Here is an 8345-nt window from a genome sequence, read left to right on the forward strand (position 1 = left end):
ATTTCCATAGGTGATGCTATTTGTCTGCATATAATTTATTAGAAGCTTATACCATTTTCATATGTATTTAAACGTCTGTGTTTAGAGGTTCAGACAAATAAGTATTCACAAATATTAGAGGTACCACTTATTTCATAATGATTAATAATAACTGCCTGTGAGTGGTTAGAGATGTCTAAGGGTAATGAGCCAGGCTGTGAAATAAAAGTAAAAACTAAAGAGATAATGATGCTAATGACAATATTCCATATGTCCAAGTGAATAAAATGCTGCAATAAAATATATAATACATGTTCAGATGTCCAGTCGTGCAGGATTGGTTTCAATAAGAAGAAAGAGAAACACATTACACAACTTAGCACTCCATTCACAACTCCCTATAGTCGCGGTTGCTTGAAATATAGTCAAATAGAATATCCTTATTGGCAGTGGCATGTAGAACTCTAAAATGTGGTTAAGTCACAAGTGTGCAGTCTGTATTAAAGACAAGGAAAAACTGGCACAGTAGTTTTATTTTTTTATTTTCAAGTCTTTACAACATTTTTTATATATATCTATATATACACACACACACACACACACACACACACAAATCTTCATAAACTTGTTGGCAGAATGGGCTGCAGAACCCAGGATGCATGTCCTTGCTGTGATACCCCACAAGTTCCCCATGTCTCCCATGCCCAAAGCAGCCTGTGGACAACAAATAATAAACAGTAATAATTTACTTCCTTATCTTGTCTGTCTTTTGATGTTCTTTGTACTCTGTATCGTAACGCATGCACAATGCTTTGAGGCCTTGAAAAATGCTGTATAATTAAAATGTATTTATTTTATTATTATTATTATTATTATATTATTATTATTATTATCAAAGCCAGCAACACTGCTTTTGACTGCAAAATTCCAACAAAATCTTCTGATCATAAAACATTTATTTGTCAACTTTTTTGCAACCACTGGCAAAAGAAACAATTCTCAAACTTCATACGCTGTACACAAACCCGGTAAACAGTCTTTATATGTCCCTCTACAGCACAGGCAGCGCTCCAGTCCATACACTGTGTGAAACTGTTGTTTGTATTCAGTGCTGTAGAGTTTCCAAGTCACAACAGCTGTACGTGTCGAATTTGAGAATTAATAAAGATTACCACCTCTTCTTATAAGGAGTACAAACATCTTAAAATAAAGTTTACTGAAACACAATAATGCACTTTATACTCACTGTCAAACCACTGAAAATGTGCTTGGGCCCGGAATGACTGTCTTTCAACAGTGTCCTGGAAGAGGCAACACACCAGGGAGAGCTTTAAAAAAGCTTGGTCCCCCTCTTCCAGGACGACCTCTAATAGAATCTGCTCCAGGACCGTGAGGGGCATCTGTTGAAGACATTATAGAAGAATGCAGATATTGTTTTACAGTGTATTTAAATTTAGTAAAACAAAAAAGCTAAATGTAAATTTACCACAGAACCTACATTCCAATTTATTTATTAAAACAAACCCCAGTTTTCTCATTTGTGAAGTCTATTGCACATTAAGCAAAATGAAAGTTGAAATGCCCAGTTCAGCTTCAAGAACAGACACATAATAAACACCTGCTCAATGGAGACGGTAAACATTCTGTCTCCTTTACTGTTAACAGAAAAAAACAAGGTGAAATCCAGACTGAAATTAATATAAATACTATTTAACAATGGACCATGTCTAATTTGAGCTCATCAGATGCTATAAATAACTGCTTTAAGTCACACTAGTTACACACTGACATGTGTCCTTATAAATTCAAATAAACCATCAGACCCTGAAAGCTCCTCAGTCTTTCCCTTCTTCTGTTTACTGGCCTTTCCTTGTACATTAGAGCTCACCGTTCTAAAATACAGCTGGAATATCAATGATGTAAGATAATAGAAAATTAGGTTTATCAGCTACATTTACAAACATTACGTTGTTTGCAATAAACCAATCAAACAAAACCAATTTAAATAACTCAATACAACGACTTTAACAAGTGGTCTCTCCAAAATGTAAAACATCACAGTACAATGTACAATGTGTCTGAGAGAAAGCTGCATGTGTATGTAAATATTTTTGTTTCAGTAACAGGTGTATATACCTTGCAGGTGACAGTAACCGGCACCACCACCTACGGAGCTGTGGGGTGTCACTCTAACGGACAAATGACAAAGTTTAGAATGCAGTTTAAAGCTTTACTGGAAATGTATCCTCAAAAAAGTCCTAATCTGAAGTAATCACCTGACTGAAGTCAAAAGGCCAATCAAGGGCCATGTAGAGTGCATACTGAAACATCCCATAGATACAGCTGAGAACATTGAACATTGAAGGGTCAAAAGTGGCCTGAACGTGGGCTGGATGCTGAAAAAAATAAAACAATAAAACATAAAAGGAGATTACAGTTTATCTGTGATATTCATGTTCATTGTAACTACATTTGTGAGCTTTTCTTTAAGTCAAAAGTCTTGTTAGTCTTGTCTCAAGTTTTTTCTTTGTGTAATTAAATATCAGTAACTCTGTTACTTATTTGGCTAAATCAATCACACAACACGCGTGCCGCAGTTGAATATTCGTGTATTTATCTATGACCCTACTAGTACATACTGAAATAACGTATTTATAACGTGTTCGTGTATCTAGCAAAAACACTGACAACAACGAGCTTTGTAATTATACTTACAAACTAAATGTTTTTACTCACCGACATAACGTGCGCTGTTACTTTTTCCGTAAAAACGTTCTGTTTGAGAGTTTTTAGGGCGCGAGCGTGAGCTGTGTTCGAATTCACGAGGGTAGGGAACAATTTCGGACACTACCTTAAAATAGTGTGGTATATAGTGACTAGAGCACCATTTGGGACATAGAAAATCACTAGGCCACGGGTGTGGCTTCTGACGTGGTGAGAGGGCGGGGTTGGATGTGGGCGGGGTTGGATGTCCAACTCCGCCTTCCTACAGGCTGCAGCGAGAGGCTTCTCAACCCAGCAGCGTTGGGTTGTGTATGCGGACCTGAAAGGGAACAGTCACGTCATGCGTCGGAATAGGCGGGAAGCCGCGAAGCTCGAGCGAAAAGAAGAAACCGAAAAAACCGAAGAAACCGAAGCTGAACACCAGAGGAGAAGAATATCTTTTGGCCGTGAGCATAATTGTAAGTTTTTTTTCATTTACATAATTTTAATATATAGATTAAAACCGTTTTGTATTAATCAGGATCTTAGTTGATTTCATATTTCCGGTCAGCGAGTAAATCCCAGTTTCCTGACTAACGGACATTATCATTCTGCCGAAGGAAATAAAGACACAGGCTAACGTCACTAGCTACCTAAGTCAGGTTGATTTTTACTAAACCTATATTTATGATGTTTATCGTTGTATCTTCTAGTGTACCCAATTTGGAAGTACTGTTTTTATTAACATTGGCGTTGCTTTGATGTTATTTCTTGCCTGCTAACGCTAGGTCAGTTACGCTAGCGGTACCTCAGATAAATGTCCTGCTCTGCGCCTCCGTGAGGTAGCACTAGATAGCGTTAGCTGAGTTAAATAAGCTTCTACCTGACTTAAGTTCACTTCTGCCGTTCTTGGACTGATGTGGCCCGTGTGTGGTAGCCTTAGGGTATGTCATGCTTTATTCCTATTGGGATGTTCGCTTTTTAAATGAAAGCCAATAAGCTAAAAAAAATCTGTACAGCACTCCTTAACCAGTGCTTGTGATTCCTTTGAAATGAATACCTCGTTTGCTTGTTTTTTTACTTATGAAACGAGTGATAAAAATCACGATGTGAAATCAGAAAATAGCTTTCCATCTTCGTATTAGAATTTTCATTTCCACCTTAACGCTAGAAGCATCGCGCTTATTTGACCGACTGAGACCGGAGCAAAGAGAGCCGCTGGTTCGACAGCTGTGACTAAAGTCTCCCTTCCGCACCAAAACCAACACAACACACGGAGTAAAGTCAGTCACAGGCTCAAATACACACCGGCTCTCTGTGCTCCTACTGTTAAAATTGTCACTAGTCGAAGCTGATGTTGCCTTCCTTATTTATTTTTCCCCCTTCCACCTTAAATGCTATTTTCGGAAGACGTTTGCTTCTTATTCTCCATTTTTCGTATTCAAATGTTTATTTCTACCTTAAACCTGTCAGTATATGAGGCTAACATTGGCGTAATTCACTAGCTTCTTGTTTGAATTAGTAGTTCCATCTTAAAATGGGTAACTGTGACGATTGTTAGCTTTTTATAAAAAGTCTCTTTCCTCTTTGTTCATAATGCATTAAACATCTTTTAATACCAGTCGTTATATTCGTAAAAAAACAAACCACAAATATTTTACCTTTTAATACCCTTTATTCCTCATGTACCTCTTATAAAACATGCACTACACTAACTTTAACTAGTTGTTAACAGGAGCTGTGTATGAGATAAATATATTCATTTTTCCTATTCATATTCATTAGTGTTGCACCTTGAAACCAGACAATCGCACCCCAATATGGTGCCCACGCCAAAAAGATTGTCATTTCAACCCATGAACATGACGGGTACTCGGCAATGTGACTCACCTGCAACCCATTCATAAATGCGTAATACTATGTCAACAATATTATGTCAGCACAGTGGATCATCTTGACTTCTAACTTTACACATGGTGTTTTTTTTATTTGGTCTTGTACTATGAAGTATTGTACATGTCTTTCTAAAATGTTATGTTGATATCTGCAGTGACACATGGATGAATTTGTTCAAACAAAGACTGGAATCTTCAAACATTAATTCCTAAAATCGAAGGTATGTAAAATTGTGTGCATCCTCTCTCTCTCTCTCTCTCTCTCTTACTCAATTTTAGTTTTGCAACAATGTATATAATGTTTAAGGACAGTGAGTTTTCAGGTATAGACGTTTTGTCTATACACGAAAGAAAAACAAGGTTTTGTCTCGGTTTTGGCCTCCCATCCCCACACAGGTCACTGAAAATTGAAATTTTGCAAAAATGCTCTCCCAAGGTGGAGACTTTTAAAAACATGGTTGTCACTGTGCTCACATGGATGAGGAAAACTGAGACAGCACATCTGTCTTTGTCTGAAATACAAATAGCTTTTCACTTTCTCTCTATTAATTACATCAGTCATACACTACACTGTACACAAGCAGATAGCAATAGATTTCAGATTCCCACATATGAATAAATATAAATGATGTTGTATTAGGAATATATAATGCACTGTTAAGATTTAGATTCAGTAAGTTAATGACTTGCATAGTGCACTACATAGGGAGTATTGAGTGATTTGGGATTAAAAGTCAGACTTCATGGTGTTTTGATGTCTCGCTTAAAGGGAATGTCTACATTTGTTGGAAAACACATTTCTCTCCGTTTTGTTTACATTCGTAAGTTTTGTGTCTTTTAAGTTAAAACGCCATGTTTGAGGGGGAGAAAACTAAGTTTTATTCTTTGTTTGAATTACCACAGAAACTCATTTATAACTCTTAAAAAACTAAGTAGTTAAGTTTTGTAGCGCTTTCGGTAATTAAATTATTTACTCTCCTTTTCAAAATAAATTTTTTTTTTCATTAAAAGACAAGTGTCGTTTTTAATACTACACAACAGTTACCTTAAAAATCAGTGATGACCTTTAAATGACAACTATTTGGTACACAACACTTTAAACTTTTGTACGCATATTGAGGTATGTATAAAGCATGTATTTGTCCCCAGAGCACTGACCCGGAAAGTTTTGTTTTATATTTAGGTTTAAAAAATTTTATTTTTTAATCACATTTCTTTTTTTTAAAATATATTTAAAAAATGTATTTTATTACCTCTACTCCTCAGCGTCTGCTGTGACTGTGGATAGGGCTATGCAAGAGTGGCTTAAGGACAACATTCATCCACCAAGCCAGGTTAGACAATACATGAAGGTGACTGCAATCCATAGAGCTAATGGATAAGGGAGAATCGGACCAAAACAGTTGTAGAAATACTACAAGAATATCCACGTCTGTTGGACACCGCATATGGAGAGAGATTAGTCTCAAAATATTTTACAAATGTGTAAATGTTAATCCACAAATTAAACACAAGTCATAAATTTGTTTCACTGTTCACAAATGAACAGATCCCAAGCTGTGTCTCACAGTCTGCAGTTTGTACAAATACAGTTACATTCATAAACACACGTGTTTGTTTTTCATAGACATATCACAATTTTATGCAAAAATAAATACATTTGTTTAAATTTACATTGTAAATATTTGTAAAGACTTTTTTATTCTTATGGGCTTTAGACAATTACATTTAAAGCATTTTTATTTTAAATGTGCGAACATGGGAAAAATATCAGTAAAATATAATGTAAAGTTGGGATAAACATAACAAAGAAAGGCAACTGATACGCTATCAAAGCTAGCATCTGTCCAAACATATCATTACTCTAAAAGCTTACAGGTGTCCAGGCTGTAGGCCACAAATGTGCAGGTGCTTTTTATTTCTGTTATATAGTACAAACGCTTAACCTATTGTGGGTTGTACCCTGGAATTCCATGTGAGTTAGTTTGTGATTTTGTTCATTTATTCACTCATTCATACATTAATTCAATTTCCTCTTTCCCACCTTTGCTCAACTTGTTTTCCTAGGTTGGAAGTAATATGGCTGAGTATTTAAGACATACCAAGGACACCAGGGAGCTTCCATATGTTCGGATGCTTGGGGACTGCAGTCGTTGTTCTCAAGCTTTTGTAATCATCAGTGGAGAAGATCTGGAGCAGAGCACACTACTGAGAGCAGTGGATGTTTGCTTCAAAGCATTTTACGTATTTGACCTCCAGTATCTTGTTGTCATTTATTAATTGTATTTTCAATAACATTTATAACCTGAAGAAAAATAATTTGAACTTGTTTATTGTGGACTTCTGGACTAGATGTGTTTCTTGGTAAATTATTTTGTGTTGCTTGATTCTCCTGTTGTCCGTGTGTATAAACAATATACACTTTACATTTTATTTTTGAATATTTTAAATGTATAAAAATCTACAATACTTTGATAACTTGACTACTGTACATATATCTTTTATTCCAGCTAGACACTGATTATATTTTTATTTTTGTTTGTTGGCTTATTAATAAAAATATTCTGGAATAATATTTGTGTGCATGCTTGCATTAAATTGATTAAAAATGAACCAACCCAAAGGTTGCCGTAACCCTACAATATAGTTGTTTTTACCCAATAGTGGGTCAATGTCAATAACCCAGCCTGTTGGGTTAAACTGGTAACCCAGCATAGCTGGGTTAAAATAACTAATGCTGGGTTTGTCCCTATTTGACCCAGCGCTGGGTTGACAAATTGAACCAACTTGGGTTATTTCAACCCAACCATTTTTTAGAGTGTATGAAATGAAAGTATTTCTACATAAATGTCTGGATGCCAGTGATGTCATGTTCATTTATCAGGTATAGCCTATATTCTGGTTGCTTTTAGTAAGTTTAAAAAAGAATTTTCTATCTATCTATCTATCTATCTATTGGCCAAATGATGAATGGAGTGGAATCTGGCAATAAGGGCATATGTTAGGTTAGTTACCAAGATAAAGAGTATATTTGTATCTATTAAAGTTCAACAGCATTTTTTTTTTTACTTTTCTGAAAAACAAAATATGGTCACCCTAAAGGAAATTTCTGCAATTTGGAAACGCAGTTCTAAGCTCCATGTCCTTTAATGTGGAAAGGTGCATTTGAGGGGAATAAAACAACTGTTGTTTGTACATGGCTGATGTGTAACTTGTCTTGAAATTTTATTCACTGTTTAAATTACCAGAGAAACTTGTTTGCAACTGGAGTACAGCAAACTGGACCGAGACCATTTATTTTAATGCTCATTTTCTCACACTGGAGGTTCATAAATACATTAGACCAGTTTTGAGCAGGCAAACACACTGGAGAGCTAGTGAATGGTGAAGAAACATCTTAATTCATGAAAAGTGTTTTTTGATTACAATCGTGAACTTCGCCTTTATGGCAATATTTTCTGTTTTTCTGCTACTAGTTGTTCTATTTTAAACGAGCTTTGATCCATAGGTTTTTCCCAATATAGCGTAGACATTATAAAAGTGTATAACTAGTTTAGATGTTAACGTCATATCTTCCACAGGACTCAGTATAAGTGATATATCTGGGTGTATATTTCTATTATCCCTTCCCAATTTGTCCAAGGTTGATGCATTCATGTAGTGTAATATGAAGCACTTCAGCTGATATAAGCCTTCACAACCACCTTCAAAAGGTTCCAAAAATAAGCTGATGAGAACAGCTAGAAAAACACACTGGGGAGTCCCTTC

General features: G+C 35.7%; 2 long non-coding RNA genes across 2 annotated transcripts; one reads left to right on the plus strand and one right to left on the minus strand.

Annotated features, from left to right (window-relative positions):
• Positions 1–208: 208 nt before the first annotated feature.
• On the minus strand, positions 209–2370 carry LOC136690670 (uncharacterized). The gene is made up of 3 exons (XR_010801747.1): positions 2116–2370; positions 1226–1379; positions 209–693 (listed from the first exon to the last, which is right to left on the minus strand). It is a non-coding gene; the product is annotated as an uncharacterized lncRNA (long non-coding RNA).
• Positions 2371–4732: 2362 nt separating this feature from the next.
• LOC136691086 (uncharacterized) lies at positions 4733–6938 on the plus strand. The gene is made up of 3 exons (XR_010801830.1): positions 4733–4798; positions 5844–5911; positions 6645–6938. It is a non-coding gene; the product is annotated as an uncharacterized lncRNA (long non-coding RNA).
• Positions 6939–8345: the final 1407 nt, after the last annotated feature.

The sequence above is a fragment of the Hoplias malabaricus genome, chromosome 3, assembly GCF_029633855.1.
Source record: "Hoplias malabaricus isolate fHopMal1 chromosome 3, fHopMal1.hap1, whole genome shotgun sequence".
Classification (NCBI taxonomy): Eukaryota; Metazoa; Chordata; class Actinopteri; order Characiformes; family Erythrinidae; genus Hoplias; species Hoplias malabaricus.